Below are 22,500 nucleotides of genomic sequence, written 5' to 3'. Positions count from 1 at the left end.
CCCCAAACATTAACGATGACAGTTTCTCCATCATAGAGGGGAGATCAACCATTTCCAGACTCAGGGACATGTACTAGTCTGTGGCGACCTAAATTCCAGAACTGGACAAGAACCCGATAAACTCAGAACACAGGGGGACAAACACCTACTGTAGCTAGAGGTGACATAATTCCCTCCCAAATATGCCCTCCTAGATACAACTATGACAAAACAACCAACAAAAATTAGTCACAACTCCTGCAGCTCTGTTGCATGCTGGGTCTGTACATAGTCAATGGTAGGCTTCCAGGAGACTCCGACGGTAGGTACACCTACAACTCATACCTTGGCACTAGTACTGTAGATTACTTTATCACTGACCTCAACCCAGAGTCTCTCAGAGCATTCACATGGGAGTGAGACCTTTCACCAGATCAACACTCACAATGCTGCAGGGCCAAATGGTTTACCAGGACATGTACTCCGAGCATGCGTTGACCAACTGGCAAGTGTCTTCACTGACATTTTTACCCTTTCCCTGTCTGAGTCTGTAATATCAACATGTTTCAAGCAGACCACCATAGTCCCTGTGCCCAAGAACACTAAGTCAACCTGCCTAAATGACTATCAACCCATAGCACTTTGAAAGGCTGGTCATGGCTCACATCAACACCATCATCCCAGAAACCCTAGACCCACTCCAATTTGCATACCGCACCAACAGATCCACAGATGATGCAATTTTTATTGTACTCCATACTGCCCTGTCACATCTGGACAAAAGGAACACCTATGTGAGAATAATATTCATTGACTACAGCTCAGCGTTCAACACCATAGTGCCCTCAAATCACATCACCAAGCTAAGGACCCTGGGACTAAACACCTCCATCTTCAACTGGATCCTGGACTTCCTGATGGGCCACCCCCATATGGTAAGGGAAGGTAACAACACTGATCCTTAACACGGGACCCAACAAAACCTATTCAGGAGACTGAAAAGATTTGGCATGGGTCCTCAGATCCTCAAAAGGTTCTACAGCTGCACCATCGAGAGCATCTTGACTGGTTGCATCACTGCCTGGTACGGCAACTGCTCGGCCTCCGACCGCAAGGCACTACAGAGTGTAGTGCATACGGCCCAGGACATCACTGGGGCCAAGCTTCCTGCCATCCAGGACCTCTATACCAGGCGGTGTCAGAGGAAGGCCCTAAAAATTGTCAAAGACTCCAGCCACCCTAGTCATAGACTGTTCTTTCTGCTACTGCAGGCAAGTGGTACCTGAGCCCAAGTCTAGGTCCAAGAGGCTCCTAAACAGCTTCAACCCCCAAGCCATAAGACTACTGGATATCTAATAAAATGGCTACCGAAAACAACTACTTGCATTGCCCCCCCCCTATACGCTGCTGCTACTATCTGTTATTATCTATGCATAAGTCACTTTAATAACTCTACCCACATGTATATATTACCTCAATTACCTCGACTAACCGGTGCCCCTGCACATTGACTCTGTACCGGTGCTCCCTGTATATAGCCTTGCTATTGTTATTTTACTGCTGGTAATTTCATTTTTTGTTACTTTATTTCTTATTGTTGTAGGTATTTTTCTTAAAACTGCATTGTTGGTTAAGGGCTTGTAAGTAAGCATTTCACTGGTTTAAACCAGTTGTATTCAGCGCACGTGCCAAATAACATTTGATTTGATTTGATTTGACAAGCAAACTAACCTAAACAAAGGTAAAGTATTCTCATGCTTTGTTGATTTAAAAAAGCTTTTGACTCAATTTTGCATGAGGTTCTGCTATACAAATTGATTTAAAGCAGGGGTTTGGTGAAAAACAAAAAACATTCTAAAATCCATGTACACAAACAACAAGTGTGCGGTTAACATTGAAAAAAAAAACACACGCATTTCTGTCCACAGGGCCGTGGGGTGAGACAGGGATGCAGCTTGAGTCCCATCCTCTTCAACATACACTAACAGTCAGAAGTTCTAGAACACCGACTCATTCAAGGGTTTTTCTTCATGTTTTACTATTTTCTACATTGTAGAATAATAGTGAAGTCATCAAAACTATGAAATAACATATATGGAATCATGTAGTAAGCAAAAAAGTGTTAAACAAATCAAAATATATTTTATATTTGATATTCTTCAAATAGCCACCCATTGCCTTGATGACAGCTTTGCACACAATTGGCATTCTCTCAGGCCCTGTGTGAAGCTAAATGACCCTCTCTGCCCATTCATCACCATTTACCAGTTGTTTGTTTTCCTAGCTGTTTACTCATTGTTGTCTCACCTGTTGTTGTCTTAGCTCTATCAAGCAACACCTATGATTGCTTTATGCGTTTCTCTAATGTCAATATGACTTGTAAAACTGTTGTTGAGGGCAGCTCTCATTGTTTTATTTTACTGAGGAGCCCCTCCTCCCAGCTGCCCACTGCACTGAGGCTAGGTAACGCTGTCACTACCGATAAATCCATGATAATCGAGAATTTCAATAAGCATTTCTCGACGGCTGGCCATGCTTTCCATCTAGCTACCCCAACCCCGGCCAACAGCTCTGCACCACCAGCAGCAACGGGCCCAAGACCCTCCCCCCTGCTTCTCCTTCACCAAAATCCACACAGCTGATGTTCTGAAAGAGCTGCAAAATCTGGATCCCTACAATTCAGCTGGGCTAGACAATCTGGACAATCTTTCTAAAATTATCCGCTGCCGTTGTTGAAACCCCTATTACTAGTCTGTTCAACCTCTCTTTCGTATCGTCTGAGATTCCTAAAGACTGGAAAGCGGCCACGTTCAACCTCTTCAACGGGGGAGACACTCTAGACCCAAACTGTTACAGACATATATCCATCCTGCTCTGCCTTTCTAAAGGTTCTGAAAGCCAATTGAACAAACAGATCACAGACCATTTTGAATCCCACCGTACCTTCTCCGCTATGCAATCATGTTTCGGAGCTGGTCACGGGTGCACCTCAGCCACGCTCAAGGTCCTAAACGATATCATAACCACCATCAACAGCCGTCTTCATTGACCTGGCCAAGGCCTCTGACTCTGTCAATCACCGTATTCTTATCGGCAGACTCAACAGCCTTGGTTTCTCAAATGATTACCTCACCTGGTTCACCAACTACTTCTCTGATATAGTTCAGTGTGTCAAATCGGTGGGCCTGTTGTCCGGACCTCTGGACAGTCTCTATGGGGGTGCCACAGGGTTCAATTCTCGGGCTGACTCTCTTCTCTGTATACATCAATGATGTTGCTCTTGCTGCTGGTGATTCTTTGATCCACCTCTACGCAAATGACACCATTCTGCATACCTCTGGCCCTTCTTTGGACGCTGTGTTAACTAACCTCCAGATGAGCTTCAATGCCATACAACTCTCCTTCTGAGGCCTCCAACTGCTCTTAAATGCTAGTAAAACGAAGTGCATGCTCTTCAACCGATCGCTGCCCACACCTGCCTGCCTGTCCAGCATCACTACTCTGGACGGTTCTGACTTAGACTATGTGGACAACCACAAATACCTAGGTGTCTGGTTAGACTGTAAACTCTCCTTCCAGATTCACATTAAGCATCTCCAATCGAAAATCAAATCTAGAATCGGCTTCCTATTTCGCAAACAAAGCATCCGTTACTCATGCTGCCAAACATACCCTCGTAAAACTGACCATCTTACCGATCCTCAAATTCTGCAATGTAATTTTCAAAATAGCCTCCAACACTCTACTCAACAAATTGGATGTAGTCTATCACAGTGCCATCCGTTTTGTCACCAAAGCCCCATATACTACCCATCACCGCGAACTGTATGCTCTCGTTGGCTGGCCCTCGCTTCATACTCGTTGCCAGACATACTGGCTCCAGGTCATCTACAAGTCTCTGCTAGGTAAAGCCCCGCCTTATCTCAGCTCACTGGTCACCATAGCAGCACCCACCCGTATATTGGGCTCCAGCAGGTATATCTCACTGGTCACCCCCAAAGCCAATTCTTCCTTCAGGCACCTCTCCTTCCAGTTCTCTACTGCCAATGACTGGAAATAACTGCAAAAATCACTAAAGCTGGAGACTCTTATCTCCCTCTCTAGCTTTAAGCACCAGCTGTCAGAGCAGCTCACTGATCACTGCACTTGTACTTAGCCCATATGTAAATAGCCCATCCAATTTACCTCATCCCAATCTACCTCATCATTCGCCAGTAGCATACCACCCTGCATACCACTGCTGGCTTGCTTCTGAGGCTAAGTAGGGTTGGTCCTGGTCAGTCCCTAGATGGGAAACCAGATGCCGCTGGAAATAGTGTTGGAGGGCCAGTAGGAGGCACTCTTTCCTCTGGTCTAAAAAAATATACCAGGGCATACCATACCATACCATGATTGGGGACACTGCCCTGTGTAGGGTGCTGTCTTTCGGATGGGACGTTAAACGGGTGTCCTGACTTCTCTGAGGTCTTAAAGATCCCATGGCACATTTTGTAAGAGTAGGGGTGTTGACCCCGGTGTCCTGGCTAAATTCCCAAACTGGCCTTCAAACCATCACCGTCACCTAATAATCCCCAGTTTACAATTGGCTCATTCATCCCCCTCCTCTCCCCTGTAACTATTCCCCAGGTCGTTGCTGCAAATGAGAATGTGTTCTCAGTCAATTTACCTGATAAAAAATAAAAAAATCCCCATACTATATTAATGTATTTATCTTGCTCCTTTGCACCCCAGCATGTGTTATGTATGTGTAACTGGCTATGAGGGAGTCAGGCTCAGGAGAGCAGAGGTTGGGGAGACAAAGGAGCCTTTTATTTTAGGGAACAAAACACACGGCACTAAGAACACTAAACACAATATGGGTTGACATAACCCAGCGCAAACCTGTTTATCGTGCACATACACGAAACAACAAACAATTCCACACACAGACATGGGGGGGAACAGAGGGTTATATACACGTCTAATACTGAAGGAATTGAAACCAGGTGTTTAGGAAAACAAGACAAGACAAATGGAAAAATGAAAGGTGGTTCGGCGATGGCTAGAAAGCCGGTGACGTCGACCGCCGAACGCCGCCCAAACAAGGAGAGGAACCGACTTCGGCGGAAGTCGTGACAGTATCTCTACTTGCACATTCTACTTCTGCACATTCTACCATTCCAGTGTTTAATTGATATACTTCACCACCATGGCCTTATTGCCTTTACCTCCCTTATCCTACCTCACTTGCACATGCTGTATATAGACTTTTCTACTGTATTATTGATAGTATGTTTGTTTATTCCAGGTTTACCTCTGTGTTGTTGTATGTGTCGAAATGCGTTGCTTTGTCTTGGCCAGGTCGCAATTGCAAATGAGAACTTGCTCTCAACTAGCCTACCTGGTTAAATAAAGGGGAAATAAAAGAAAAAAGTCTGAGCACTGATGGAGGGCGTTCCTGGTGTAATTCGGACAGTTGACATCTTGTACCTGTCCCACAGGTGTGATGTTTGGATGTAACGATCCTGTGCAGGTGTTGTTACACGTGGTCAGCCACTGCGAGGACGATCAGCTGTCTGTCCTGTCTCCCTGTAGCGCTGTCTTAGGCGTCTCACAGTACAGATATTGCAATTTATTGCCCTGACTACATCTGCAGTCCTCATGCCTCCTTGCAGCATGCCTAAGGCACGTTCACGCAGATGAACAGGGACCCTGGGCATCTTTCTTTTGGTGTTTTTCAGAGTCAGTAGAAAGGCCTCTTTAGTGTCCTAAGTTTTCATAACTGTGACCTTAATTGCCTACCATCTGTAAGCTGTTAGTGTCTTATTAACGACCATTCAACAGGTGCATGTTCATTAATTGTTTATGGTTCATTGAACAAGCATGGGAAATAGTGTTTAAACACTTTACAATGGAGATCTATGAAGTTATTTGGATTTTTACAAATTATCTCTGAAAGACAAGGTCCTAAAAAAGGGACGTTCCATTTTTTTTCTGAGTTTATATAGCATTTATCAGCTGGAAGTAGAAGCCTAAGCGTTATTGTTCACTAGTTTACTCCAATTAGGGGAGGGGTGGTAGGGTTAGAAAGTAATAAAGGAAAATGTATTGAAAAAAAGATGTGTATATACGTACACAGTACCAGTTAAAAGTTTAGACACACGTACTCATTCAAGGGTTTTACTTTATTTTTACTATTTTCCACATTGTAGAATAATAGCGAAGATAATATATATATATTTTTTTACTAACTCCATCAAGACACCGTTGTCCTAGAGCACACAAAAAAACTATACATACATCGGCCTAAACATCAGCACCACAGCTAACTTCCACAAAGCTGTGAACGATCTGAGAGACAAGGCAAGAAGGGCCTTCTACGCCATCAAAAGGAACATAAAATTCAACATTCCAATTAGGATCTGGCAAAAAAATACTTGAATCAGTTATAGAACCCATTGCCCTTTATGGTTGTAAGGTCTGGGGTCCGCTCACCAACCAAAAATTCACAAAATGACACAAACACCAAATTAAGACTGCATACAGAAGTCTGCAAAAAATATCCTCTGTGTACAACGTAAAACACCAAATAATACATGCAGAGCAGAATTAGGCCGATACCCGCTAATTATCAAAAATCCTGAAAAGAGACATTAAATTCTACAACCACCTAAAAGGAAGCGATTCCTAAACCTTCCATAACAAAGCCATCAACTGCAGAGAGATGAACCTGGAGAAGAGTCCCTTAAGCCAGCTGGTCCTGGGGCTTTGTTCCCAAACACAAACAGACCCACAGAGCCCCAGGACAGTAACACATTTAGACCCAACCAAATCAGGAGAAAACAAAAAGATAATTACTTAACAAAAAAACAAAGCAAACTAGAATGCTATTTGGCCCTAAAACAGAGAGTACACAGTGGCACAAAACCTGACCACTGTGACTGACCCCACATTAAGGAAAGCTTTGACTATGTACAGACTCTGTGAGCATAGCATTGCTATTGAGAAAGGCCGCCGTAGGCAGACTGTCACGACTTCCGTCGAAGTCGGCTCCTCTCCTTGTTCGGGCGGCATTCAGCTGTCGACGTCACCGGCTTTCTAGCCATCGTGTCACAACCGTCAGAAGAAGCAGACCAAAGCGCAGCACGGAGAACATACATTTTCTTTTTATTAAATAATGTCGCCAACAAAACAATACAAATGACTGTGACGCTTAACAGGGCATTAGTGCCACTAACAAAGATAACTACCTACACTGAAGGCGGGGAAAAAAGGGCTACCTAAGTATGATTCCCAATCAGAGACAACGATAGACAGCTGTCCCTGATTGAAAACCATACCTGGCCAAAACAGAAATAAAGAAACATAGAAAACGAAACATAGAATGCCCACCCCACATCACACCCTGACCTAACCAAATAGAGAAATAAAACGGCTCTCGAAGGTCAGGGCGTGACACATCGCCGCTCCATTCTTCATGTATCCATTTGTTTTGTCTTGTTCCCTGCACACCTACTTTTCATTCCCCAATCAATCTACATGTATTTATTCCTCTGTTCCCCATCATGTCTTTGTGTGAGATTGTTTCTGTTACGTGTGTGTTGTTGATGCACCAGACTGGCTTGTTTTTTCCCGTGTTATTTTTCATGAAGATGTTTATTGTTAAACATTATTCTTGTGACTGTTTTGCGAGTTTTGCCTAAATAAAGTGTGCATCTGTTCACAAATCTCTGCTCTCCTGCACCTGACTTCGCTCCAGTACGCACACATCTGACACAGACCTGGCTCTCAAGAGAAGACAGGCTATGTGCACACTGCTCACAAAATGAGGTGGAAACTGACCTGCACTTCCTAACCTGCCAAATGTATGACCATATTAGAGACACATATTTCCCTCAGATTACACAGATCCACAAAGAATTGGAAAACAAACCAGATATTGATAAACTCCTGTCATGACTGGCCTGCTTGGGCCAGGTTACCGTGGACCACAACCCTACAGAGAGATCTCTCTCACACCCATCAGAGGGGGAGAGATGGAGAGGAATGGAGATGGGGGGGTTTATGACACCTCACCCATTGTAAATCGTAAGGCAGCAGACAAAATTCCTTTGTCCTCTCACTATGGAGAACCGGACTCAGATTAAACTGCAATAAATGGACTTTGGGAAAATAGGTTTCGTCAGCCATAATGGTGGTAATGACGATAGATGGAATATGAAAATATATGTTGTTTTTGTTATGTTATAAAAAGTTAAAGGACAACATTATAATGAAAGCATTGTAACTTTAAGAGTTTTCCTAGTATATGCTTGATGTTTGCATATTGTACGCTGTGTGGAAAATGTCTAGATCAAAGAGAATGTTTTTGTAAAGATGAAATGTGAAGTTAGCTGTCTGAATTGGATCTGAGTAAAATCCAGACCTTGCTTCGTGACTTGGTACGCCCAGAGAATGACCCTAAAGGCAGAAACGTCCATCTCTGACCTGAGGGTATAAAACCTGTGAGTTAAGAATGAACATATCAGACTAAGTGACCTGAGCTGTAGCCAAGGTCTGAGTAGTCAGCAACCCCAAAACGCAACACGAGGTTGAAGACAAAGGAACTTTTTATCGTATCGTCTGAGATCCCCAAAGTTTGGAAAGCTGCCGAGGTCATCCCCCACTTCAAAGAGTGAGACACTATAGACCCAAACTGCTACAGACCTACAGTATATCTATCCTACCCTGCCTTTCTAAGGTCATCAAAAGCCAAGTTAATGCAATCTGGTTTCCGCTATGCAATCTGGTTTCCGAGCTGGTAATGGGTGCACCACAGCCACGCTCAGGGTCCTAAACGACATCATAACCGCCATCAATAAGAGATAATACTGTGCAGCTGTAATTCCAGACAATGATGTCATGGCTTCAGAAGCTTTTGATTGACATCATTTGAGTCAATTGGAGGTGACCTGTGGATGTATTTCCAGGCCTACCTTCAAACTCAGTGCCTCTTTGCTTGAAATGGGAAAATCAAAAGAAATTAAGACACTATTAACAGTCATGGGGATAAACACCTACCAAGAAGCAACAACCTTTCCCTCCCCACAGACCCCCACAGAAACAACTATGACGAAGTGAAAAACAAAAACGGAGTACAGCTCGTGAAGCTCTGTGGAACACTGGGTCTGTACATAGTCAATGGAAGGCTGAGAGGGGACTCTTTAGGTCGGTACACCTACAGCTCTGTGGAACACTGGGTCTGTGCATAGTCAATGGTAGGCTGAGAGGGGACTCTTTTGGTAGGTACACCTACAGGTCTGTGGAACACTGGGTCTGTACATAGTCAATGGTAGGCTGAGAGGGGACTCTTTTGGTAGGTACACCTACAGCTCTGTGGAACACTGGGTCTGTACATAGTTAATGGTAGGCTGAGAGGGGACTCTTTAGGTAGGTACACCTACAGCTCTGTGGAACACTGGGTCTGTACATAGTCAATGGTAGGCTGAGAGGGGACAGCTTGTGGAACAGGTCTTTAGGTAGGTACACCTACAGCTCTGTGGAACACTGGGTCTGTACATAGTCAATGGTAGGCTGAGAGGGGACTCTTTAGGTAGGTACACCTACAGCTCTGTGGAACACTGGGTCTGTACATAGTCAATGGTAGGCTGAGAGGGGACTCTTTAGGTAGGTACACCTACAGCTCTGTGGAACACTGGGTCTGTACATAGTCAATGGTAGGCTGAGAGGGGACTCTTTAGGTAGGTACACCTACAGCTCTGTGGAACACTGGGTCTGTACATAGTCAATGGTAGGCTGAGAGGGGACTCTTTAGGTAGGTACACCTACAGCTCTGTGGAACACTGGGTCTGTACATAGTCAATGGTAGGCTGAGAGGGGACTCTTTAGGTAGGTACACCTACAGCTCTGTGGAACACTGGGTCTGTACATAGTCAATGGTAGGCTGAGAGGGGACTCTTTAGGTAGGTACACCTACAGCTCTGTGGAACACTGGGTCTGTACATAGTCAATGGTAGGCTGAGAGGGGACTCTTTAGGTAGGTACACCACAGCTCTGTGGAACACTGGGTCTGTACATAGTCAATGGTAGGCTGAGAGGGGACTCTTTGGAACACTGGGTCTGTACATAGTCAATGGTAGGCTGAGAGGGGACTCTTTAGGTAGGTACACCTACAGCTCTGTGGAACACTGGGTCTGTACATAGTCAATGGTAGGCTCTTTTGGTAGGTAAACCTACAGCTCATCCCTTGGCAGCAGCACTGTAGACTACTTCCTCACCGACCTAAACCCAGAGTCTCTCAGAGCCTTCACAGTCAGCCCACTAACACCTCTCTCAGACCACAGTAAAATCACAGTGTATCTGAGAAGAGCAGAATCCAACCATGAAGCATCACGGCCCAATAAATTACATGGTACAAAACAGGCCTATAGATGGAGTGCAAACAGTACAGACATCTACCAAAAAGCAATTAGTAGCCAAAACATACAATCTCTCCTGGACAACTTTTTAGCTTTAACATTCTCCAACAGCAATGAAGGTGTAAATTTGGATGTTTGGAACATAAACTTTATATTTGACAAATTAACCTCCTTGGCAAATTTAAACAAGCATAAAAGCAAACCAGAAATAACAGATAATGAAAAATGGTTTGATAATGATTGCAAAAATCTAAGAATGTAATTGAGAAATATATCTAATGAAAAACACAGAGAACCAGACAACAAAAATATAGGCCTTCAATATGGGGAAACACTGAAGCAACACAAACACACCCTAAGAACAAAAAAGGAACAGCACATTAGAAATCAGCTGGATGGAATTGAGGAATCCATAGAATCAAACCACTTCTGGTAGTATTGGAATAAATTAAACAAACCTCATCATGAGGAATTGGCTATCCAAAATGGGGATATGGGGAGAAATCACTTTGCAAACCTCTACAGCAATATAACAAAGAGCCCAGAACAAAAAGATATACAAGAAAAATTACAAATCCTTGAATCAGCAGTCAAAGACTATCAGAATCCTGTGGATACCCCAATACAGAAGAAGAATTATTGGGAAAACGATGCTCTCCAACCCAAAAGGCCTGTGGTTCTGATGGTATTTTAAATGAAATGATCAAATATACAGACCACAAATTCAAATTAGCTACACTCAAACTCTTCAACATTATCCTCACTGCAGGTATTTTCCCCGATATTTGGAACCAGGGATTGATCACACCAATCTATAAAAATGGAGACAAATTCACCCAAATAATTCCAGAGGAATTTGCGTTAACAGCAACTTGGGGAAAATTCTCTGCAGTATTATACATAGCAGAATACATCATTTCCTTGACAAACACAACGTCCTGAGCAGAAGCCAGATTGGATTTCTAAAAAATGATCGTACAACAGACCACATTTACACCCTCCACACTCTAATTGATAAACAAGTAAACCAAAACAAAGGCAAAATCTACTTGTGTTTTGTAGATTTCAAGAAAGCATTTGATTCAATTTGGCACGAAGGTCTTGTTTATAAACTAATAGAAAGTGGTATTGGAGGGAAAACATATGATTTTATTAAATCAATATACACTAAAAACAAATGTGTGGTTAAAATTGGCATCAAGCAAACAGACTTCTTCTCTAAGGGACGGGGAGTGAAACAGGGCTGCCCAATAAGTCCAACACTATTTAACATCTACATTAATGAATTGGCAAAAACATTAGAAGAATCGGCAGCACCTGGTATCACCCTACACAACACTGAAATCAAGTGTCTGCTGTACGCAGATGACCAGGGCTCTGACCGTTAACCACAGGTTCTGTCAGACATGGGCTCTGATCGTTAAACACAGGTTCTGTCAGACCTGGGCTCTGACCGTTAACCACAGGTTCTGTCAGACCTGGGCTCTGATCGTTAACCACAGGTTCTGTCAGACCTGGGCTCTGATCGTTAACCACAGGTTCTGTCAGACCTGGGCTCTGACCGTTAACCACAGGTTCTGTCAGACCTGGGGTCTGATCGTTAACCACAGGTTCTGTCAGACCTGGGCTCTGACCATTAACCTAAAAAAAACAAATATAATGATATTCCAAAAAAAGGTCCGGAAATCAGGATGACAAATATAAATTCTATTTGGACACAGTTCTATTAGAACACACCAAAACTACACATATCTAGGACTAAATATCAGCAACACAGGTAGCTTTCACAAAGCAAGAAGAGCATTCTATGCCATTAAAAGGAACATCAAAATCGAAATTCCAATTAGAATCTTGCTCAAAAATGTTCAATCAGTTATAGAACCAATTGCTCTATATGGCAGTGAAGTATGGGGTCCAATCTCTAATAATGAATTTACCAAATGGGACAAACATCCAATTGAAATACTGCATGCAGAGTTTTGCAAGACTGTATTGCAAGTGCAAAGAAAAACTCCAAATAATGCATGTAGAGCAGAATTGGGCCAATACTCCCTCCTTATTCAAATAGAAAAAAGAACCATCAAATTTTACAACTATCTAAAAACAAGTGACCCCAGAACATTCCATCACACAGCTCTACAATGTCAAGAGATGAAACAAAAGAAGAGTCCCCTCAGCCAGCTGGTTCTGAGGCTCAGTTCACCAACCCCAACCAACCCCATAGAGCCTTAGGACAGCACTCAGAAAATCTGGCCCAACTAAATCATCACAAAACAAAAACAAAAATATATCACCTATTGGAAAGACACCACAAAAAATCTAAGTAAACTTCAATGCTATTTGCCTCTAAACAGACAATACATGGTGGCAGACTATGTGACCACTGTGACTGATAGAAAACTGAGGAAAACATTGACTAGGTACAGACTCAGTGAGCACAGTCTGGCTATAGAGACCGGTCGTCACAGACAAACCTGACTGCCCAGAGAGGAGGCTGTGCTCACTCTGCTCCAAGGGAGAGGTAGAGACAGAGCTGCATTTCCCATTACACTGTGACAAATACTCAGACCTAAGAGAATATTTCTTTCCCAAAATTATAATTCAATACAAAGAATTTGAAACTATAAAAGATGAAGAAAAAATATAATATTTATTGGGTGAAAAGCCAAAATGTGCAGTTTTGACAGCCAAATATGTGTCCTCCTTCCACAACCTGAGGGACAGCCAGTGAAAAGTGCAAAGTAATGTCGATAATATTTCTCATCTTGTTTTGTTTTGTCTTTCATACCACATCATGTGTCTTCTCAGTCATGTTGACACTGGTCTACTACCATTGCTTTAATGTATTGTTGTTCTCAATAACATTGGTGTTGTAGTTGTTGTTAATGGTAATCCCATGTCCACTACGACTATTATTATTGCTGTTGGTCCCACCATTTATATATATATATATATAATATATATATATATATTTTATATATAAATATAAATATATATTTTAATTTTATTTTTTTCTTGATATGTATACTTTGACAATGTAAGTAACAGTGAACTTGCCATGTCCATAAAGTCAATTGAATTTAATTGAATTGAGAGAGAGAGAGAGAGAGAGAGAGAGAGAGAGAGAGAGAGAGAGAGAGAGAGAGAGAAATGGAGGGAGAGAAAGGACGAGAGAGAGAGAGAGAGAGAGAAAGAGAGAGAGAGAAAGAGAGAGAAATGGAGGGAGAATAAGGGCGAGAGAGAGCGAAAGGGAGAGAGAGAGCAAAAGGGAGAGAGAGAAAAGGAGGGTGAGAGGGAAAGGGAGAGAAAGAGAGAAAGAAAGGGAGAGAGAGAAAATGAGGGTGAGAGGGATAGTGAGAGAAAGAGAGAAAGAAAGGGAGAGAGAAAGTGTAGCTCTAAACAAGGTGATGTAATGAAAGCTCCTAAAATCTAATCTTCTAATATCCAAGAATCAGTTGTGGTTTATCTGATATATTATCAAGGCTCGTGTGTGTGTGTGGTGTGTGCACAGTGGTCACAGACAAATGTCAAAGGCTGTAGCTGCATAACCAGCTTGCCTTGGAAACTAATAGGATCAGATGTCTAGGCCTTGAAAAGAAGGAGAGGAAAAGAAGAGAGGTTTTCATGATGAGGCAGCTCGGTAGAGTGGTCACGAGCTGGAACAGCCACAAAGTCATAACATCTGAATTTTAAACCTAACTCTAACCTTAACCACAATCGTAACCACACAGAAAACTCAAACGCCTAAGAATAACCTTAAATTAAGAACAAAAAGCACATTTCTGTTTTCATACATTTTTACAATAATAGCCCATTTGGACTTTGCACCTGGCCCATCTAACGGAAAACACTCAGTTCTGCGTACAGGTCAATATTCATGACAATAAATGTCAACCTGCAAAATTGGAGGGCATCAGGTCCTTGGGGTCAGACCTGGCCTGGAATCGAGAAGTCCCTGTGCTATCTGTCTGCCTGCCTGGAATAGAAAAGCCCCTGTGCTATCTGTCTGCCTGCCTGGAATAGAAAAGCCCTGGTGCTATCTGTCTGCCTGCCTGGAATAGAAAAACCCTGTTCTATCTGTCTGCCTGGCCTGGAATAGAAAAGCCCCTGCGCCATCTGTCTTCCTGGCCTGGAATAGAAAAATACCCTGTGCTATCTATCTGTCTGACATGGAATAAAAGAGCCCCTATGCTAACTGTCTGCCTGGCCTGGAATAGAAAAGTCCCTGTGCTATCTGTCTGCCTGGCCTGGAATAGAAAAGCCCCTGTGCTATCTGTCTGCCTGCCTGGAATAGAAAAACCCTGTGCTATCTGTCTACCTGGCCTGGAATAGAAAAGCCCCTGCGCTATCTGTCTTCCTGGCCTGGAATAGAAAAATACCCTGTGCTATCTGTCTGCCTCGCCTGGAATAGAAAAGTCCCTGTGCTATCTGTCTGCCTCGCCTGGAATAGAAAAGTCCCTGTGCTATCTGTCTGCCTGGCCTGGAATAGAAAAGTCCCTGTGCTATCTGTCTGCCTGGCCTGGAATAGAAAAATCCCTGTGCTATCTGTCTGCCTGGCCTGGAATAAAAAAGTCCCTGTGATATCTGTCTGCCTGGCCTGGAATAAAAAAGTCCCTGTGCTATCTGTCTGCCTTCCTGGAATAAAAAAGTCCCTGTGCTATCTGTCTGCCTTCCTGGAATAAAAAAGTCCCTGTGCTATCTGTCTGCCTGGCCTGGAATAGAAAAGTCCCTGTGCTATCTGTCTGCCTGCCTGGAAAAGAAAAGTCCCTGTGCTAGCTGTCTGCCTGCCTGGAATAGAAAAGTCCCTGTGCTATCTGTCTGCCTGCCTGGAATAGAAAAGTCCCTGTGCTATCTGTCTGCCTGGCTTGGAATAGAAAAGTCTCTGTGCTATCTGTCTGCCTGGCCTGGAATAAAAAAGTCCATGTGCTATCTGTCTGCCTGGCTTGGAATAGAAAAGTCCCTGTGCTATCTGTCTGCCTGCCTGGAATAGAAAAGTCCCTGTGCTAGCTGTCTGCCTGGCCTGGAATAGAAAAGTCCCTGTGCTATCTGTCTGCCTGCCTGGAATAGAAAAGTCCCAGTGCTATCTGTCTGCCTGGCCTGGAATAGAAAAATCCCTGTGATATCTGTCTGCCTGGCCTGGAATAAAAAAGTCCCTGTGATATCTGTCTGCCTGGCCTGGAATAAAAAAGTCCCTGTGCTATCTGTCTGCCTGGCATGGAATAGAAACGTCCCTGTGCTATCTGTCTGCCTTCCTGGAATAAAAAAGTCCCTGTGCTATCTGTCTGCCTTCCTGGAATAAAAAAGTCCCTGTGCTATCTGTCTGCCTGGCCTGGAATAAAAAAGTCCCTGTGCTATCTGTCTGCCTGGCCTGGAATAGAAAAGTCCCTGTGCTATCTGTCTGCCTGCCTGGAAAAGAAAAGTCCCTGTGCTATCTGTCTGCCTGGCCTGGAATAGAAAAGTCCCTGTGCTATCTGTCTGCCTGCCTGGAAAAGAAAAGTCCCTGTGCTATCTGTCTGCCTGCCTGGAATAGAAAAGTCCCTGTGCTATCTGTCTGCCTGGACTGGAATAGAAAAATCCCTGTGATATCTGTCTGCCTGGCCTGGAATAAAAAAGTCCCTGTGATATCTGTCTGCCTGGCCTGGAATAAAAAAGTCCCTGTGCTATCTGTCTGCCTGGCATGGAATAGAAAAGTCCCTGTGCTATCTGTCTGCCTTCCTGGAATAAAAAAGTCCCTGTGCTATCTGTCTGCCTGACCTGGAATAAAAAAGTCCCTGTGCTATCTGTCTGCCTGGCCTGGAATAGAAAAGTCCCTGTGCTATCTGTCTGCCTGCCTGGAAAAGAAAAGTCCCTGTGCTATCTGTCTGCCTGGCCTGGAATAGAAAAGTCCCTGTGCTATCTGTCTGCCTGCCTGGAAAAGAAAAGTCCCTGTGCTATCTGTCTGCCTGCCTGGAATAAAAAAGTCCATGTGCTATCTGTCTGCCTGGCTTGGAATAGAAACGCCCCTGTGCTATCTGTCTGCCTGCCTGGAATAGAAAAGTCCATGTGCTATCTGTCTGCCTGGCATGGAATAGAAAAGTCCCTGTGCTATCTGTCTGCCTGCCTGGAATAGAAAAGTCCCTGTGCTAGCTGTCTGCCTGCCTGGAATAGAAAAGTCCCTGTGCTATCTGTCTGCCTGCCTGGAATAGAAAAGTCCCTGTGCTATCTGTCTGCCTGGCCTGGAATAGAAAAGCCCCTGCGCTATCTGTCTTCCTGGCCTGGAATAGAAAAATACCCTGTGCTATCTGTCTGCCTCGCCTGGAATAGAAAAGTCCCTGTGCTATCTGTCTGCCTCGCCTGGAATAGAAAAGTCCCTGTGCTATCTGCCTGCCTGGCCTGGAATAGAAAAGCCCTTGTGCTATCTGTCTGCCTGGCCTGGAATAGAAAAGTCCCTGTGCTATCTGTCTGCCTGGCTTGGAATAGAAAAGTCCCTGTGCTATCTGTCTGCTAAGGCCTGGAATAGAAAAGTCTCTGTGCTATCTGTCTGCCTGGCCTGGAATAAAAAGTCCATGTGCTATCTGTCTGCCTGGCCTGGAATAGAAAAGTCCCTGTGCTATCTGTCTGCCTGGCCTGGAATAGAAAAATCCCTGTGATATCTGTCTGCCTGGCCTGGAATAAAAAAGTCCCTGTGATATCTGTCTGCCTGGCCTGGAATAAAAAAGTCCCTGTGCTATCTGTCTGCCTGGCCTGGAATAGAAAAGTCCCTGTGCTATCTGTCTGCCTTCCTGGAATAAAAAGTCCCTGTGCTATCTGTCTGCCTTCCTGGAATAAAAAGTCCCTGTGCTATCTGTCTGCCTTCCTGGAATAAAAAGTCCCTGTGCTATCTGTCTGCCTTCCTGGAATAAAAAAGTCCCTGTGCTATCTGTCTGCCTGGCCTGGAATAAAAAAGTCCCTGTGCTATCTGTCTGCCTGGCCTGGAATAAAAAAGTCCCTGTGCTATCTGTCTGCCTTCCTGGAATAAAAAAGTCCCTGTGCTATCTGTCTGCCTTCCTGGAATAAAAAAGTCCCTGTGCTATCTGTCTGCCTGGCCTGGAATAGAAAAGTCCCTGTGCTATCTGTCTGCCTGCCTGGAAAAGAAAAGTCCCTGTGCTATCTGTCTGCCTGGCCTGGAATAGAAAAGTCCCTGTGCTATCTGTCTGCCTGCCTGGAAAAGAAAAGTCCCTGTGCTATCTGTCTGCCTGCCTGGAATAGAAAAGTCCCAGTGCTATCTGTCTGCCTGGCTTGGAATAGAAAAGTCTCTGTGCTATCTGTCTGCCTGGCCTGGAATAAAAAGTCCATGTGCTATCTGTCTGCCTGGCTTGGAATAGAAAAGTCCCTGTGCTATCTGTCTGCCTGCCTGGAATAGAAAAGTCCCTGTGCTAGCTGTCTGCCTGGCCTGGAATAGAAAAGTCCCTGTGCTATCTGTCTGCCTGCCTGGAATAGAAAAGTCCCTGTGCTATCTGTCTGCCTGGCCTGGAATAGAAAAATCCCTGTGATATCTGTCTGCCTGGCCTGGAATAAAAAAGTCCCTGTGATATCTGTCTGCCTGGCCTGGAATAAAAAAGTCCCTGTGCTATCTGTCTGCCTGGCATGGAATAGAAACGTCCCTGTGCTATCTGTCTGCCTTCCTGGAATAAAAAAGTCCCTGTGCTATCTGTCTGCCTTCCTGGAATAAAAAGTCCCTGTGCTATCTGTCTGCCTGGCCTGGAATAAAAAAGTCCCTGTGCTATCTGTCTGCCTGCCTGGAAAAGAAAAGTCCCTGTGCTATCTGTCTGCCTGGCCTGGAATAGAAAAGTACCTGTGCTATCTGTCTGCCTGGCCTGGAATAGAAAAGTCCCTGTGCTATCTGTCTGCCTGCCTGGAATAGAAAAGTCCCTGTGCTATCTGTCTGCCTGCCTGGAATAGAAAAGTCCCTGTGCTATCTGTCTGCCTGGCCTGGAATAGAAAAGCCCCTGCGCTATCTGTCTTCCTGGCCTGGAATAGAAAAATACCCTGTGCTATCTGTCTGCCTCGCCTGGAATAGAAAAGTCCCTGTGCTATCTGTCTGCCTCGCCTGGAATAGAAAAGTCCCTGTGCTATCTGCCTGCCTGGCCTGGAATAGAAAAGCCCTTGTGCTATCTGTCTGCCTGGCCTGGAATAGAAAAGTCCCTGTGCTATCTGTCTGCCTGGCTTGGAATAGAAAAGTCCCTGTGCTATCTGTCTGCTAAGGCCTGGAATAGAAAAGTCTCTGTGCTATCTGTCTGCCTGGCCTGGAATAAAAAGTCCATGTGCTATCTGTCTGCCTGGCCTGGAATAGAAAAGTCCCTGTGCTATCTGTCTGCCTGGCCTGGAATAGAAAAATCCCTGTGATATCTGTCTGCCTGGCCTGGATTAAAAAAGTCCCTGTGATATCTGTCTGCCTGGCCTGGAATAAAAAAGTCCCTGTGCTATCTGTCTGCCTGGCCTGGAATAGAAAAGTCCCTGTGCTATCTGTCTGCCTTCCTGGAATAAAAAAGTCCCTGTGCTATCTGTCTGCCTTCCTGGAATAAAAAAGTCCCTGTGCTATCTGTCTGCCTTCCTGGAATAAAAAAGTCCCTGTGCTATCTGTCTGCCTTCCTGGAATAAAAAAGTCCCTGTGCTATCTGTCTGCCTGGCCTGGAATAAAAAAGTCCCTGTGCTATCTGTCTGCCTGGCCTGGAATAAAAAAGTCCCTGTGCTATCTGTCTGCCTTCCTGGAATAAAAAGTCCCTGTGCTATCTGTCTGCCTTCCTGGAATAAAAAAGTCCCTGTGCTATCTGTCTGCCTGGCCTGGAATAGAAAAGTCCCTGTGCTATCTGTCTGCCTGCCTGGAAAAGAAAAGTCCCTGTGCTATCTGTCTGCCTGGCCTGGAATAGAAAAGTCCCTGTGCTATCTGTCTGCCTGCCTGAAAAAGAAAAGTCCCTGTGCTATCTGTCTGCCTGCCTGGAATAGAAAAGTCCCAGTGCTATCTGTCTGCCTGGCTTGGAATAGAAAAGTCTCTGTGCTATCTGTCTGCCTGGCCTGGAATAAAAAAGTCCATGTGCTATCTGTCTGCCTGGCTTGGAATAGAAAAGTCCCTGTGCTATCTGTCTGCCTGCCTGGAATAGAAAAGTCCCTGTGCTAGCTGTCTGCCTGGCCTGGAATAGAAAAGTCCCTGTGCTATCTGTCTGCCTGCCTGGAATAGAAAAGTCCCTGTGCTATCTGTCTGCCTGGCCTGGAATAGAAAAATCCCTGTGATATCTGTCTGCCTGGCCTGGAATAAAAAGTCCCTGTGATATCTGTCTGCCTGGCCTGGAATAAAAAAGTCCCTGTGCTATCTGTCTGCCTGGCATGGAATAGAAACGTCCCTGTGCTATCTGTCTGCCTTCCTGGAATAAAAAAGTCCCTGTGCTATCTGTCTGCCTTCCTGGAATAAAAAAGTCCCTGTGCTATCTGTCTGCCTGGCCTGGAATAAAAAAGTCCCTGTGCTATCTGTCTGCCTGCCTGGAAAAGAAAAGTCCCTGTGCTATCTGTCTGCCTGGCCTGGAATAGAAAAGTCCCTGTGCTATCTGTCTGCCTGGCCTGGAATAGAAAAGTCCCTGTGCTATCTGTCTGCCTGCCTGGAATAGAAAAGTCCCTGTGCTATCTGTCTGCCTGCCTGGAATAGAAAAGTCCCTGTGCTATCTGTCTGCCTGGCCTGGAATAGAAAAGCCCCTGCACTATCTGTCTTCCTGGCCTGGAATAGAAAAATACCCTGTGCTATCTGTCTGCCTCGCCTGGAATAGAAAAGTCCCTGTGCTATCTGTCTGCCTCACCTGGAATAGAAAAGTCCCTGTGCTTTCTGCCTGCCTGGCCTGGAATAGAAAAGCCCTTGTGCTATCTGTCTGCCTGGCCTGGAATAGAAAAGTCCCTGTGCTATCTGTCTGCCTGGCTTGGAATAGAAATGTCCCTGTGCTATCTGTCTGCTAAGGCCTGGAATAGAAAAGTCTCTGTGCTATCTGTCTGCCTGGCCTGGAATAAAAAAGTCCATGTGCTATCTGTCTGCCTGGCCTGGAATAGAAAAGTCCCTATGCTATCTGTCTGCCTGGCCTGGAATAGAAAAATCCCTGTGATATCTGTCTGCCTGGCCTTGAATAAAAAAGTCCCTGTGATATCTGTCTGCCTGGCCTGGAATAAAAAAGTCCCTGTGCTATCTGTCTGCCTGGCCTGGAATAGAAAAGTCCCTGTGCTATCTGTCTGCCTGCCTGGAAAAGAAAAGTCCCTGTGCTATCTGTCTGCCTGGCCTGGAATAGAAAAGTCCCTGTGCTATCTGTCTGCCTGCCTGGAAAAGAAAAGTCCCTGTGCTATCTGTCTGCCTGCCTGGAATAGAAAAGTCCCTGTGCTATCTGTCTGCCTGGCTTGGAATAGAAAAGTCTCTGTGCTATCTGTCTGCCTGGCCTGGAATAAAAAAGTCCATGTGCTATCTGTCTGCCTTCCTGGAATAAAAAAGTCCCTGTGCTATCTGTCTGCCTGGCCTGGAATAGAAAAGTCCCTGTGCTATCTGTCTGCCTGCCTGGAAAAGAAAAGTCCCTGTGCTATCTGTCTGCCTGGCCTGGAATAGAAAAGCCCTTGTGCTATCTGTCTGCCTGGCCTGGAATAGAAAAGTCCCTGTGCTATCTGTCTGCCTGGCTTGGAATAGAAAAGTCCCTGTGCTATCTGTCTGCTAAGGCCTGGAATAGAAAAGTCTCTGTGCTATCTGTCTGCCTGGCCTGGAATAAAAAAGTCCATGTGCTATCTGTCTGCCTGGCCTGGAATAGAAAAGTCCCTATGCTATCTGTCTGCCTGGCCTGGAATAGAAAAATCCCTGTGATATCTGTCTGATTGGCCTTGAATAAAAAAGTCCCTGTGCTATCTGTCTGCCTTCCTGGAATAAAAAAGTCCCTGTGCTATCTGTCTGCCTTCCTGGAATAAAAAAGTCCCTGTGCTATCTGTCTGCCTGGCCTGGAATAAAAAAGTCCCTGTGCTATCTGTCTGCCTGGCCTGGAATAGAAAAGTCCCTGTGCTATCTGTCTGCCTGGCTTGGAATAGAAAAGTCTCTGTGCTATCTGTCTGCCTGGCCTGGAATAAAAAAGTCCATGTGCTATCTGTCTGCCTGGCTTGGAATAGAAAAGTCCCTGTGCTATCTGTCTGCCTGCCTGGAATAGAAAAGTCCCTGTGCTAGCTGTCTGCCTGCCTGGAATAGAAAAGTCCCTGTGCTATCTGTCTGCCTGCCTGGAATAGAAAAGTCCCTGTGCTATCTGTCTGCCTGGCCTGGAATAGAAAAATCCCTGTGATATCTGTCTGCCTGGCCTGGAATAAAAAAGTCCCTGTGCTATCTGTCTGCCTGCCCTGGAATAGAAAAGTCCCTGTGCTATCTGTCTGCCTGGCTTGGAATAGAAACGCCCCTGTGCTATCTGTCTGCCTGCCTGGAATAGAAAAGTCCCTGTGCTATCTGTCTGCCTGCCTGGAAAAGAAAAGTCCCTGTGCTATCTGTCTGCCTGGCTTGGAATAGAAAAGTCCCTGTGCTATCTGTCTGCCTGCCTGGAATAGAAAAGTCCCTGTGCTAGCTGTCTGCCTGTCTGGAATAGAAAAGTCCCTGTGCTATCTGTCTGCCTGCCTGGAATAGAAAAGTCCCTGTGCTATCTGTGTGCTTGGCCTGGAATAGAAACGCCCCTGTGCTATCTGTCTGCCTGGCCTGTTGTTTCATGATTTATTAAAGGAGTTAGAGGAAAAGGTGTTTTTGATGTACAGAACAGTCTTCTAATAATCCTTCGGTCTCTTTAGAGTTTATGTGGCAAGGCATGGATGGACTTCCAATAACAAAGTAAAAAATGTGAGAATTTTCTATGTAAGACAATAAACTTCGAACCCATGTTGTCACCTGTTTGAAACACACACACACACACACACACACACACACACACACACACACACACACACACACACACACACACACACACACACACACACACACACACACACACACACACACACACACACACACACACACACAGACACACGCACACATGCGCACGTGCACACACACACACACGCACACACGCACACACGCACACACCTGTCATGTTGCAGTTGACTTTGAAGGGTCTGAGGGGTC

At 44.9% G+C, this 22,500-nt stretch overlaps 1 pseudogene; it reads right to left on the bottom strand.

Annotated features, from left to right (window-relative positions):
* LOC135516944 (contactin-associated protein-like 2) overlaps positions 1-22,500 on the bottom strand; it is a 173,485-nt pseudogene that overhangs the window by 90,294 nt on the left and 60,691 nt on the right.

The sequence above is a fragment of the Oncorhynchus masou genome, chromosome 28, assembly GCF_036934945.1.
Source record: "Oncorhynchus masou masou isolate Uvic2021 chromosome 28, UVic_Omas_1.1, whole genome shotgun sequence".
In the NCBI taxonomy this organism is placed as follows: domain Eukaryota; kingdom Metazoa; phylum Chordata; class Actinopteri; order Salmoniformes; family Salmonidae; genus Oncorhynchus; species Oncorhynchus masou.
Note: the sequence above shows the minus strand (reverse complement) of the source record. Positions and strands in the feature narration are given on the sequence as shown.